The sequence below is a fragment of the Notothenia rossii genome (genome assembly GCF_949606895.1).
Source record: "Notothenia rossii genome assembly, chromosome: 3".
NCBI classification, from domain to species: Eukaryota; Metazoa; Chordata; class Actinopteri; order Perciformes; family Nototheniidae; genus Notothenia; species Notothenia rossii.
This window is the reverse complement of record NC_136901.1, coordinates 26,927,513-26,940,905: the sequence shown is the minus strand read 5'-3', so window position 1 is coordinate 26,940,905 and position 13,393 is coordinate 26,927,513. Positions and strand designations below refer to the sequence as shown.

Here is a 13,393-nt window from a genome sequence, read left to right as displayed (position 1 = left end):
CTGATTGTGACATACACAGGACATTACATACACAATACATTATACATTACACAGGAGATGCCATATTGACAGGGTTAGATAGGAGAGCTGCGGACAGTGAACCACAATCCTCCTGTCTTCCCTCAAAATCCCCCTCCAGAGAAGCTGCACGCTCCATGTTCAGTAGGTCCAGATACTCCCTCAGCCAAGAGTCCCTAGTAACTCAGGCTGGTTTGCATTCCTTCCAGTTTAATAGGATGAGTCTTTTTGTGGCTAAACAGCCCAATGTCCAGAGCCGATCGGTAGTCCTTGCAGGATTGCCATCTGGCTTGAGACCCAGTAGACATGCAATGGGACATGTAGGGAAACTAACTTTTAAAGATTCAGACAATAAGGATATTACTTCTGACCAAAGTTTTTTTACCGCTGGGCGCAGAGTAGGTGCAACAATGTACCTCGCTTGCCACATTCATGCCAGCATAAGTCTCTGTGTTTATTGTCTATCTTGGATTTTGTAACAGGGGTGATGTAAGCTCTATTGAGAATTTTGAACTGTATGATCCTGAATCTTACACATTTAGAAGAGAACATAGCTGACCTCCAAATGAAGTTCCATTGCAAAGCAGACAGAGAGATATTCAAGGCATGCTCCCAGGACAGTTGGACAGGAGAATAGGTATTCGGGGCAGCCCTAGATAATAATTTATAAATGTTAGAGACCACACCTGATGATATGATTGCTCTCTTGAGGCGCTGGTCCTCTTCCATACATGAAGCAGGCATGGCTCCCTCCTTACATTTTGTACTAGTAATAGATGCTAGTTGTGCATATGATAAAAAAGATGAGCCTGAGAGACCATACTGATTTTTGAGTTGTTGAAATGGAAGGGTTTGGTCTCTATATATGTGTCCAATTGTAGTAATACCAGCCTTCTGCCAGATATTATTACTTAAAGTGCCTCCTCCTGCAGAAATACAGGGGTTACTCCAAATGGGGCAAGATGGTAAAGAGAGCCCCTCTATGTTGAGTCTCCTGTGCAGTTGCTTTACAATAGAGCATGAAAAGCGGATGATGGTATTGTCCATTGAGGGTGGTGGTTTTGGGCAGTACCACATTGATGCCAGAGATATGTTTTGGTTTACAGACATGATGGATTGCTACAGCCATTGCCAACTGCCTACCGAAGAGGCACTTTTGTTCGCCCACGATAATGGATACTTTGCATTGAAGGACAGATAATACTGGAATACATCTGGGACTCTTAAACCTCCCATTGATCTTGGAATGATCAACTTATTATGTGCGATTCTGGGTTTTTTATTATTCCAAAGGAACTGAGTGAATAGGGATTTGATATCTTTAAACCATTTTAGTGGGAATTCAAGAGGGATAGAGGAGATAATATGAGAAAGCCTTGGGAGAACATTCATTTTCAAGGTTTCTGCTCTGCCCCATAGAGAAAGTGGTATGGCCATCCACCTGTTGATGTCCTCCTTAATGGACTGGAAAATAGCAGGGCCGTTAAGGCTAAAGATTTTAGAGATAAGAGAGACGATGTTAATTCCCAAATACCTCATTCCATTTGTTTTCCAAATAAAGGGGGTGCTCATTAGGTTGTGTTTATATGTATATGAGTTAAGTGGGATTGCTTCACTCTTGTTCCAATTTATCTTATATCCAGAGAAGCTGCCAAATAAATGTATCATATCAAGAACTGCGGGTATAGAGAGTGCTGGCTTGCTCAAAGTAAGAAGTATATCGTCAGCGTACATATTTAATTTGAAATCATGTCCATGAATGTTCACACCATGTATTAGCGCGAATTGCACAGGCTAATGGTTCTAGAGCCATAATAAAAGGTAGGGGACTAACAGGGCACCCTTGCCTCACACCATGGTGTAAGGGGAAAGGTTTTGAGATTAACCCATTAGTTCTAACAGAAGAGAAGGGAGCGCTATACAAAGCCTTAACCCAGCTAATCAACTTGGGCCCAAAGCCACATTTTTTGAACGTGTAAAACAGATATGCCCATTCTATTTGGTCAAAAGCTTTCTCAGCATCGAGTGATGCTGCAATCATTGGCAAATTGCTGGAGCTTGCTTCTAGGATAATCTGAAAAACCCTCCTCATGTTATTTGAGGACTGGCGGCCTGGAATGAAACCTACTTGGTCTAGATGCACTATAGATGGAACCACCTTCTCCAAACGGAGTGCCAGTATCTTGGCTAGAATCTTGTAGTCACAGTTTAGAAGGCTTAAAGGGCGGTGGTTACCCATCAGAGAAGGATCTTTGCCCGGTTTAGGCAACAATGAGATAATGGCCCTGCTCATGGAGGGAGGCATGGCTTCAGATTCTAATATTTCATTGAATAACAACAGTAAATATGGTGAAAGCTGTTCTTTAAAACATTTATAGAACTCTGTTCCAAAACCGTCGTCCCCTGGAGTTTTCCCTGATGCCATCTTCATGATTGCGTTTTCTATTTCATTTTGGGAAACAGGTGCCTCCATAGCAGATCTGTCGGCCAAGCTGATGCTCGGGAGGTTAAAATCTCCGAAAAAGCTATCTAAGGCTTCTTCATTCAAGTTATTTTTTGTGCTATATAATTTAGAATAATAATTCTTGAAAGATTCATTGATTTTGGCTGCATCACACTGTAGCCTGTCATGCTCATCTCTGATCGCTGGAATAATCTGTCTGTTTTCTATTTGTTTCAATCTATGAGCTAACATTTTCCCTGCTTTGTCTCCGGATTCAAAGTATGTTCTTCGTAAACGAAAAAGAGCAAAAGCTGTCTCCTCATGTACAAGTTTCAATATTGATATATTATAACATTTTATATTTACTATTCATCTTAAAACATGTATTGGAAACAGTGGCAAGTCAGGTTTTTTACTCCCAAGTCCAAGTCCTTTATTTTTCTGGTCTAAGCTGCACTGTATATTATATATTTGTATACAACAATGTTTGAAAAGATGATGTCTAATGTGAAAAGGGTTGTCTGTCATGACAACAGGAAAAGTATCCTCTGGATCCTGCAGAATATTCTTTATTTTTTATTATTGTTTTAGCTCATTGTGTTGGTTTAACTTATTTGATTGAGTCCTGCAGCTCTCATTAGCGTTTTGAGTGTAATGAAACTTGAATAAATTGCTGTTACTACCTGCTTCGCATCAAACAGCAGACAGACAAATGGAGCAGCTAGTTTGTGAACATAGCGCAGCATTTAGTAGCTAAAGAGACATGTACTTTTCTTTTTCTCAAGGTTGATAGAGACCAAACGCAGAGCTAACAGGAGAGTATACTTTGGCTATTGCCCAGGTGACCAATACTTAAGATAAATGCTAATGTTGCTTTGTGTATGATGAATGATTAATAGACAACTGGAGGAGGGAAGTGCTGCCTGTGAGGTTGCGCTCAGGGCAACACCTTCTCATTCTCTGTGCTTCTGCTCATAAATCCTTTGGTGTGAGCACACGGTGAAGGCCATAATGTTTAAAGTTGAATGACTCTTTAACTTGGGACTGTCTCTCATGTGGACAGGATGAACATGATATTAAATGTAGGTGGAAAAACTGAATTTCCTGAGTTAAACGTGGCCTTGAGTCTTTCATTTGTGAAACCTTACACACAAGACAGTATGGTGCATTTGTGTGCAGCCAGCTGTAAACGATGTTCTTTATTGCAATTTTCATACTGCTGTACAGAGTTTGGCAGTGAGTGAATATTAGCTGAGCTAAGAAAAAAGGCAATCAGGGATACGACAGAAATATGTTTGTTTTCATAACGGGGAAGCTAAGTTCCTTTTCAGTTAATTTATTTCGAGTGGAAACAGAAGGAAAAAAAAGCATGAGAAACAGTTTGACCCCGCAGGTCAAATCGGTGAAAAGATAGAGAGAGATAGTGAAACATAAACGCATTTCACATAACACAATGACCAATACACAACAGTGTCAGTCAGCTTTGTAGGGCTCAAGTTGCTGACCTTGTACTCGAATACTCTCACACACACCCTCCACACTCAGGGGTAGCCAGCCTTGGGCAAAAAAAGCGCTGACCCGGTCCTCACAGAAACGCACACACACCAGCACACACACCAGCACACAGTTAATCATCTGTCATGACTGCAGCGGGGAGCTGTGAACCTGTCTTCATCTATCTTCCAGGGTCTAGCTGCTCTGACTACAACCTGTCACTTCAATCCTCCACTCGCTCCTCTCCACCGCCGTCATCCCACTACTGCTACCCTCCACTGCCTTTTTTAGACTAAGCTCCTGTATCAGAGATAGCTATAATATTTCAGCTCATACTGATTAAAGGTTATGTAATATAACAGGTTTCACATTAAATGAATAAGATGGCATCCTTATTGGAACGTTTAAAAATAATCAAAATGTACGCAGACATCTTCTATCCTAATCCAGGCCTTCTTGTTCATTGTGTGCCTACATTACCCACAATGCAACTTGAATTAGCTCAACTGTAAGAAAACAGTTTTTTCAATTGCATTTACATAATCATCACTGAACCGTGCAAACTCAACAAGAGCTGCAATTATTAGTCGACTAATTGACTATATTACGACTTAATGTTGAAGCCATTTCACTGCCAAATGTGCTGTTTTTAGCCTCTCAAATATCAATAATTATTACTCTTCTCTGTATTATATTGTGTTAAAGTGAAAATATATGGGTTTCTGACTGAAAAAGCAAAATATTTAATACTTGGACTTTCAGAAACTTTTTCTGACATTTTATAAACCAAATAAACGATTAATCTATAAACAATGGGCAAGATATTCATTAATGTAAGTGTGTTAAGGATTGCATTCTTAAACTCATATCTGAGACAAAAAGTATGCTTAAAATGATCATGGGGCTTGGCTTGGGAATCGAAGGGTTGCTGGTTCAAGTCCTAATTGGACCAATACAGGGTGTTGACTGGTCTTTCCCCCTCAATCCTATATCCATGTTGTCCATCTCTATGTATTTCATACTGAGTCAGTAAATGTCCTGCCATCTCTTGTCTCTCTCTTCGTCAACACACACTCACTCATCACTACACGTCTTAAGCACCTCTCCATATCCCCTGCTCGCTCCGTCTTTCCCACCTCCGTCCAAACTCATCTCTCTTAATGTTTACCACATCTGTCACATATATAGTCCTGCAAAGATAATAAAAATGAAGCAGGGTTGTTAATAGAGTAATGAAATGTCTCTGGTTAAACATGCAGTGGTACTGAAATTTAGCGTAGTAGCACATTTTTGTGTCAAGGTATTTTATTTTCTATTGATGCATTTAAAAAGCTATTAACTTTTACTTGAGCTGAGTCAAGATAACTTTACATTTTTAGACCTGACTCAATAAAAAAGTGCAAGGCTGCATGACAAAAAGAGCAAGTCAATACAAAATGTGAAAGCTGCAAAATATTAGAGGGTGCTACACAGATGCATTGTAATGAAGTTAAGTAGGATTTCTAACTGTACTGAATAGCATAAATGCTTTTACCCTTTCCTTTCTATACTTGAACAGCGCTGCACACTTTGATGTTTGGCAGCAGTGACATCAGGATTAACCGAAGCACACATTAAAGGGGTCAAAAGTGTGACATTTATGCCAAATATATGTTTAAAACAAAACTTAACCTTCTGTGCATGTGTATGTGCGTGTGCGTGTGCGTGCGTGCGTGCGTGCCTGTGTGTGTGTGTGTGTGTGTGTGTGTGTGTGTGTGTGTGTGTGTGTGTGTGTGTGTGTGTGTGTGTGTGTGTTTGTGTGTGTGTGTGTGTGTGTGTGTGTGTGTGTGTGTCTTATTTTCCCCAAGGCTTTCTTCTTGTAGAACATGAATCATACTGACAGATCTCACACACACCATGACCTGTCCTGACTTTTCTCAAACTGAGGGTGATGTCTGTGTAAATTCAGTTGCATGTGCACATCCAAACGCACATAATGTGCTAATCATTGACAAGCTCACAAAAATGCACACCTGCTTTTAATCAGGCCAACAGGTGTTCACAGTGTGTTTGTGTGTGGGTGCATGTGTGAGAATGGAGGCAGATAATGTGATGATTGGATGATGCATGTTTACGCAACTTCGTAGGTGAAAGGTTGGAAGACATTGATAAAACAAGTGGATAATGAGCAAGAGGAGGAGAGGAAAGGAAAGGAAAGGGAAAGAAAGGAAAGGAAATGTATGGTATGGGATAGGAAGGAAAGGAAACTAGAGAAAAAAAAGTTTGATTTTTACTGTCTTGAAAAAATCGCACCATGTCTTCAAATAACTGTTAAAAAAAAATATTGATATTTTCTTAAAGCCTCAATGGATTTAAATTGTTGTGACATTCAGAGTGGATTTACAGGATAATATGTAGTACATACAGGTTCACTCAGTCACTTGCAGTATTTAGCTACTGTACTGCAAATGCAAAGAGAATATTACCTGCTGTCTCACATTAGAAGTGGTAACCTGTTGCTCTTGTGTTTCACGTTTAGTCAAATATGCCGTTAACACCAAAGGTGTGGCCACATTTCCCAGAACTGAAATCTACTGCATTGAGGATTATTACGTAACAGCCCTGGGAATAATGGAGGTAATCTCCTATCTAAATGCAATATGCAACAGAGGAAAAGACAACAATAAAAAAGTAATGACCAAAAAGAAATAATCTGCCCGGGGAAACGGTAGCTGACTAAACCGGAACAACAATGCCTGCGTCACAATTGAATTTGGAAAATGTTAAGTACAGCATGTGCCAGAGGGCCAGCATGAAGGATGCGATGAAGTCAGACAATGCACATAATCACACCCACTGTAAAGCACGTCTCACACACACACACACGCACGCACACACACACACACACACACACACACACACACACACACACACACACACACAAAACCTAGCCGTTTCTTTAGTAGCAGTAGGAGCCTGAACCATGGTTGTTGATTCATATTACATCATCGTAGTGTCGCTCCTGCCTCGTTTGTCGCCATGATTCAGCACACACACACACACACACACACACACACACACACACACACACACACACACACACACACACACACACACACACACACACACACACACACACACACACACACACACACACACACACACACACACACACACACACACACACACACACACACACACACACACACACACACACACACACACACACACACAGTACAGAGGGCTAATGTCATGTGATTCATTGCATTTTCATGGTCTCAGCTAGCATTAGCCCAGCCCGCCCCTTCCTTTTTTTCTCCACCCTTCTTCTCACACTGCTATAACAAGTCCGTTGACCTAATACTGTGAAACTGGAATAAGACAAGTGCGATCATATGACTGTTTTCAGTGCAAATCACCTCAGTAAACTCCCTGAGAGAAGTGTGAAATACAAAGACGTAGGAATGGTTTTGGTTATTGTAATGCCCTTTATATAAGGATATTTCACGCTGGTGGTTGGATTTATATTCTCTCTGTGGAACATGTATAGTTTCTTTCAAATTATTTTCTTTGTAGCATTGTTATGTGCCCTTTATGCTTTTACGGGATCTCTGTCTGATTTCTCGATGTAGCACCACTTGGCGACTGGAGTGCAGCACCAAAATGCCATTTGGAGGTTTTATCCCCAATGAGCAGCACTGAAAGTGGAGTTCCACAGCATTTGAATGATCCTGTGTGTGTGAGTGTGTGTGTGTGTGAGAGAGAGAGAGAGAGAGAGAGAGAGAGAGAGAGAGTGTGTGTGTGTGTGTGTGTGTGTGTGTGTGTGTGTGTGTGTGTGTGTGTGTGTGTGTGTGTGTGTGTATGTGTGTATGTGTGTGTGTGTGTGTGTGTGTGTGTGTGTGTGTGTGTGTGTGTGTGTGTGTGTGTGTGTGTGTGTGTGTGTGTGTGTGTGTGTGTGTGTGTACTGTTCCCTGCAACTTTAGCTGGTGTTGTGCTGTGTGTGACAGTTTGCAGGGTGTGCATGGTTGTGTGTGTGTGTGTGTGTGTGTGTGTGTGTGTGTGTGTGTGTGTGTGTGGATGTGGATGTGCATGCATGACTGATCTTTGGCTGCAGCCGTGGAAGCTCCAGGCTCGAAGGAGGGAGGAAGGAGGAAAAGTGGTGAAGGGAGTAGAAGCGGAGGAGGGAGGCAATGAGGCGGCGAGGCAAACACATGAGGGAGCCGTTATTGTGGGAGGGGGTAGCAGTGGTACTGGCTGCCTCTGGTGGCTCAGAGAGCTCGGTTACTTGGGTATAGGACAAGATTAAATGAAGGATGGAGAGAGGAGGATGACGCCACAGACAAAGAGAGGAGGAAGGAGGGGGGAGTGGAGGAGAAGAAAGGAAAGGTAGTGAGAAAAAAGGATCAAAGTGCAGAGATAAAATCCAAGGAGGAGATGCAAAGAGATAAGAAATATGTGGAGGGAGAGAGGCAGAGCGTCAGTGTTTGCAGCTCGGGGATTACAGCTATCGAGCGGCTGAAGAGCTGATGAGATGCGTAATTAGGCAGATTTAAGGGCCATAGCGAACGCGCCCCACTGGGCCGTGGATACAGCTGTCCAAGCATGTTAGAGAGTGCTGCAAAGTGCTGCCCATACTCCGGAGCTCGCTGCAGATTTAAGGCGATGGCAAACGCAGCCCATTGGAACGAAAAAGAAAGACATGAGGGATGCAGCCTGGCCGTCCCCTCCACATGTAAACCAGTGCTGCACACGCATCAGTAAGCCTCCAGTTTGTGGAGTGTGTGTGTGCAGATCTGAGGAGGACAGTGAATGCAATCTCCAGAGAGACTGACAGCTGTCCACTTCATTCACTGCATCATTCCTGTGAGACATTAACGAAACACAAATCTGATACCCACCAAGGATTCCGACATTTCTGACAATTAGATATTTATAGGCGCCATTGATTGCACCCGACTGAGTGGCAACATACCTAAAGCGGTATTGCACAGCACTGATTTACAGTGCTTACAAACGCATCGCGCTGGTGCTTGGAACACCTACTGATGCACCTGCTCCTTACTCTCCATTCTTTCTTTTTCTTCTTTGAGTTGGGTCTCAACAAATCTACATTTGACATTCCAAATTCATAGTAAATGCAACTGGAGAAAGAGCCCCGGCGTAAACCATACACTACATTATTGGCTGTTTTACTTTAAATGGTACGATCATTTACAAACTGAAAATCGTGCGGTCCTCAACAATAATTAAAGGGGCCCTGTTATGCTCATTTGCTTTTGTGCTTATACTGTGACCTGTCTCCAAACTTTAATGTTCAAAAAGGCCTCTTTTTTTCTGCCTGTGCTGCAGCACCTCTTTTCACCCTCTGTCTGAAACCAGAGCCCAGTCAGCTCTGATTGGTTAGCTGGCCCCTTAGCCTATCACGTACAATTTGTTGGAGTGCTAGCCAATAGAAAAGTGTTACATTGTGAATGTTGTGGAAATATTTTCCAAAGTCCATAACTTTGACCCAGTTTATCAGTTCAAACTGTCCTGACTGAGCACACGCACCTGTAACCTTGGCTGCTGTGCTCTCAGTGTTCTTTCTCCCTGTTCCTGCCTGTTGGCGTCAGCTGATAGAGGTGTTTTGTCTCCCTGTTCCTGCCTGTTGGCGTCAGCTGATAGAGGTGTTATGATTCTATCTTGTTATGCACAATGTTGATTATTCTCTCTGAACTAGCTGAATACATGGGTCTGGGGTAGAGTTCTTCAGATTTGACGTGGCAACTCTACCGTGAAGTCAGAACCTCTGGCTCTTGGATTTGTGATGTGAATCCTCCGGCCGAAGCTCCTAAATAAACCATCGGTGTTTGACATCAAAGCTCCTGCTCTTCCCGTGTCTCCTTCATGAGTCGGTGACTCCCACTGCATTGCTACACAGAAGTTTCCCTTACAGTGATGTCACTATGTTGTGGAAGTAAACAAAGGAGTCCAATGGAGACATTTCAGGTGTGTGGGAGAGAAACTCTCTCTGGATTGAACTTTGGGTTTTTAGCATTTGCAGACCACTTACATGCACCAAAACCTATATAACACACTACAGGAAAGAGAAAACCCTCAAAAGTATAGTAGGGCCACTTTAAAACTACAGATGAGGACCATAAATGCATCATGACAATGTTTTTTAAGGTTAATAAATCTAGTAGGATGTAGGATCATTTTCTCATAGACTTCTATACAATCAGACTTTGTTTTGCAATGGCAGTTACATTGACTGCAGGTTGAAGGCTTCTATGCATTGGCCTCATTGACGCTCAGTGGAAACCAACAACAATACTGAGTTTAACATTTGCAGCCTGTCAGCAGTGTGTGTGTGTGTGTGTGTGTGTGTGTGTGTGTGTGTGTGTGTGTGTGTGTGTGTGTGTGTGTGTGTGTGTGTGTGTGTGTGTGTGTGTGTGTGTGTGTGTGTGTGTGTGTGTGTGTGTGTGTTTGTCATTTCTGACAAAGCATAAATAGTGCAGAGTAAGTAAGTCAGATCAAGACTCTCAAGGTCACAAAGGTTAAGACTGAGAGCGAGTATAATGTATAATCCCAGAGCTTTAATCAAAATCTTATTCCTTCTCTTTCTTTATCTTCCATCCTCAAACACCTCCTCTTAATTTGAGAACTCTTCCTGTTTCTGTCATGTGGAAGACAATTCATCTGCCTCAGAATAATTTAGGGAACAGAAGGTGAAGTGAAGTTCAGAGTAAAGTAGTCTTGCTGTTCTCTGGCCCCAGAGGAGTCTGGCTCCTTCAATTTCGTATAAATGTCACCACAGGGTATCGAGTCAATGTAGGTTAATATTATCCTGCCTGAAGCAATAAAACGTTCCCTTAATTGTGTCTGTGTTTTAATGTGTTTTATCTGAGGGAATCTCTCCTTTTAAGTGCTGAAATGTGCTCTTTTGTTGAATAAACCCGCAGCCAAACTCCTCACTTTCCCTTCTTTCTGTCCCTCTGTAAGCGACGTGCAGCACGAACATGTGAGAGTGTGTGTGGGCGAGGACATCAGCCAAACGGGGTTAAAAGGGTTTTAATGGGCTGTGACATTAACACAAGAGAAGATGATGCATGATATTATGACGCTGGCTGTGTGTTGTGGCTGTGTGTGGCTGTGAGTGTGTGTGTGTGTGGCTGTGAGTGTGTGTGTGTGTGTGTGTGTGTGTGTGTGTGTGTGTGTGTGTGTGTGTGTGTGTGTGTGTGTGTGTGTGTGTGTGTGTGTGTGTGTGTGTGTGTGTGTGTGTGTGTGTGTGTGTGTGTGTGTGTGTGTGTGTGTGTGTGTGTGTGTGTGTGTGTGTGTGTGTGTGTGTGTGTGTGTGTGTGTGTGTGTGTGTTTGTGAGGATGTTATTTAATTCCTCCTTGTTTTAGATGGATGATGTCAATTTCTCTTCCTTGAACAATCTCTCCCGATGTGTGTTCGCTCTCACCTCTCTCCTCTCCCTCTCCTATTTCCACATGTTCCCTTATTTTAAATTATCCTCTAACTCAAATCTCTCTGCACATTATGCCCTATCAAACCTCTTTTGTTCTCACTCGCTCCCTTGTTTTTCTGCCTGTTTTATCCAATCCTGTCTCCCTTCCTCCATCCATCCATCCCTCTCTCCTGCGCTGTCTCTAGAGTGACAAATAACAGCAATCTTAATAAAGAGGTTACGAAAATCCCCCTGTCACTGAGATCTTAGAGGAAAGAGAAAGGGACAGAGGACAATTGCTCTTATATGGGAGGGGGAGAATGGAGGGAGAAAAAGAGAGGAAAGAGGGAGAGAATACAAACACACGCACTATAATTGGAAGCTGCATTAATCCCTCCTGATCTCTCTCTTGTATCCCTGACTGGTGGAGTAAGCACTCGCACAGTATACCTGTCACTTCAATACAAGTCCTTTGAACACACTCTTGTCTTTACATTTTCACACTCTTCTAGAGTCGCCCACACTCTTCATGCTATACCGTAATAAGTTTATTATCCAATTAGTCACCGTGGTAACAGCACAGGAACAATCATGTCCTCTAAGCCAGCCATTTTCCACACTCTCATGCTGTCAATTTCTATATATGAACTGTCTCTATTTTCTTCTCTTTCTCTTTCACTCTTTGTGACACATGGATGGATTTGTGAACAAGCAGCAGGCGCAATGTCACAGAAAAAGACACAAAACCAACACAAAGAGATGCAAAAGGGCCACTGACACACTCATATTGACTTCAAGTAACACGACATGACTAATAAAAACACCAAAAATGCTAGAGCAAAGGACATTTACATTTCATTCAGATCTAATGGACAATAAAGTATTCCAAATGTGAATCAGAAAATGATAAAAACAGACAACAGAAAATGCAAATTTGCCGAAAATCATTTCCGGTGAAGTTCCACAGAACCCTATAAGACTTTTTATCACTAAAAAAGAGACAAAACAAGTAAAAAATTCATTAAATGAAAGGAAATGAATCAGCAGCTTTTCTAGTAATCGATAGGTTTGTGACACACGTGCACTTCCAGCTGCAGTGTGATACCATGTACAATATGTTTGCACTGATGCTAAACAGTCGGACAGCGCTAATATTGAGTGTAAAAGGAGAAAACTCGTCACACAGTGTTATTGTTAAATAAAAGAATATAAGATTGAACAGAAGAGGAGAACAGATTGAGAGAGGAGAGCAGAGAGGGAAGAAGCCCTGTGCTGTGGCATTAATGTGATGAGAATTGTATTATCATTTTGAGTATGAAATGAGTGCGTGATGCTATGCATGTGTGTCAGTCAGATGGTAGAAACCACAGCAAAGGTGGCAGTTTATTCACAGGGATTACTCATTAACTAAATCAATTAGATAGAGGGTTTTCCTCATAAATTAAACTGTTAAGTGGAGATTACAATAACAAGCTGCAGCACACATGTTAACATTTCCTGATGTATAGAGAAAATAAACATGTGTGGGGATCTTTTTTGGTATTAAAAGGTCAACTTGACCATTAAAATTTGAGTTGTGGTGTTAAGATCTAGTTCCTGAAAAAGCATGTATCAGGAAATCTGTTGAAAATGATTTGTTGTCACCATCTTTCGTAGAAAATCTCCCAGTTACCAAGATCCAAGAGATGCATCTGTGCTCGCAATCTGCCCGGACCTGCTAATAAAAACAGTGAATGCGTCCAAGCTGTAATTGTGAGTGGGAGGGTGGCTCTGTTCCTGTGTGTGAGAGTGTGAGTGGGTGTGTGAGTGGGAGGGCATATGAACTGTGGGAAATCACAATCAGAGGAGAGGGGGCTCACATTTGTGTATGGTTGCATAGACAATTACACTGGTTGTACAGTGTGAAGAAGTTGGAATGCACCTTTCCTGCCATAATGAGGGAGAGAATAGTCTGTGCTCCTGCCAGGATGAATAACCGTGAGTTGGCTGAAATGCAAGATGTAGGAAGAGCGCACACACACACACA

The 13,393-nt window shown here is 42.1% G+C and overlaps 1 protein-coding gene across 2 annotated transcripts in view; it reads right to left on the bottom strand.

The window, feature by feature from the left end:
* The window catches only part of slc8a4b (solute carrier family 8 member 4b), a 105,047-nt gene that overhangs the window by 63,442 nt on the left and 28,212 nt on the right, over positions 1-13,393 (bottom strand). The window lies entirely within an intron of this gene.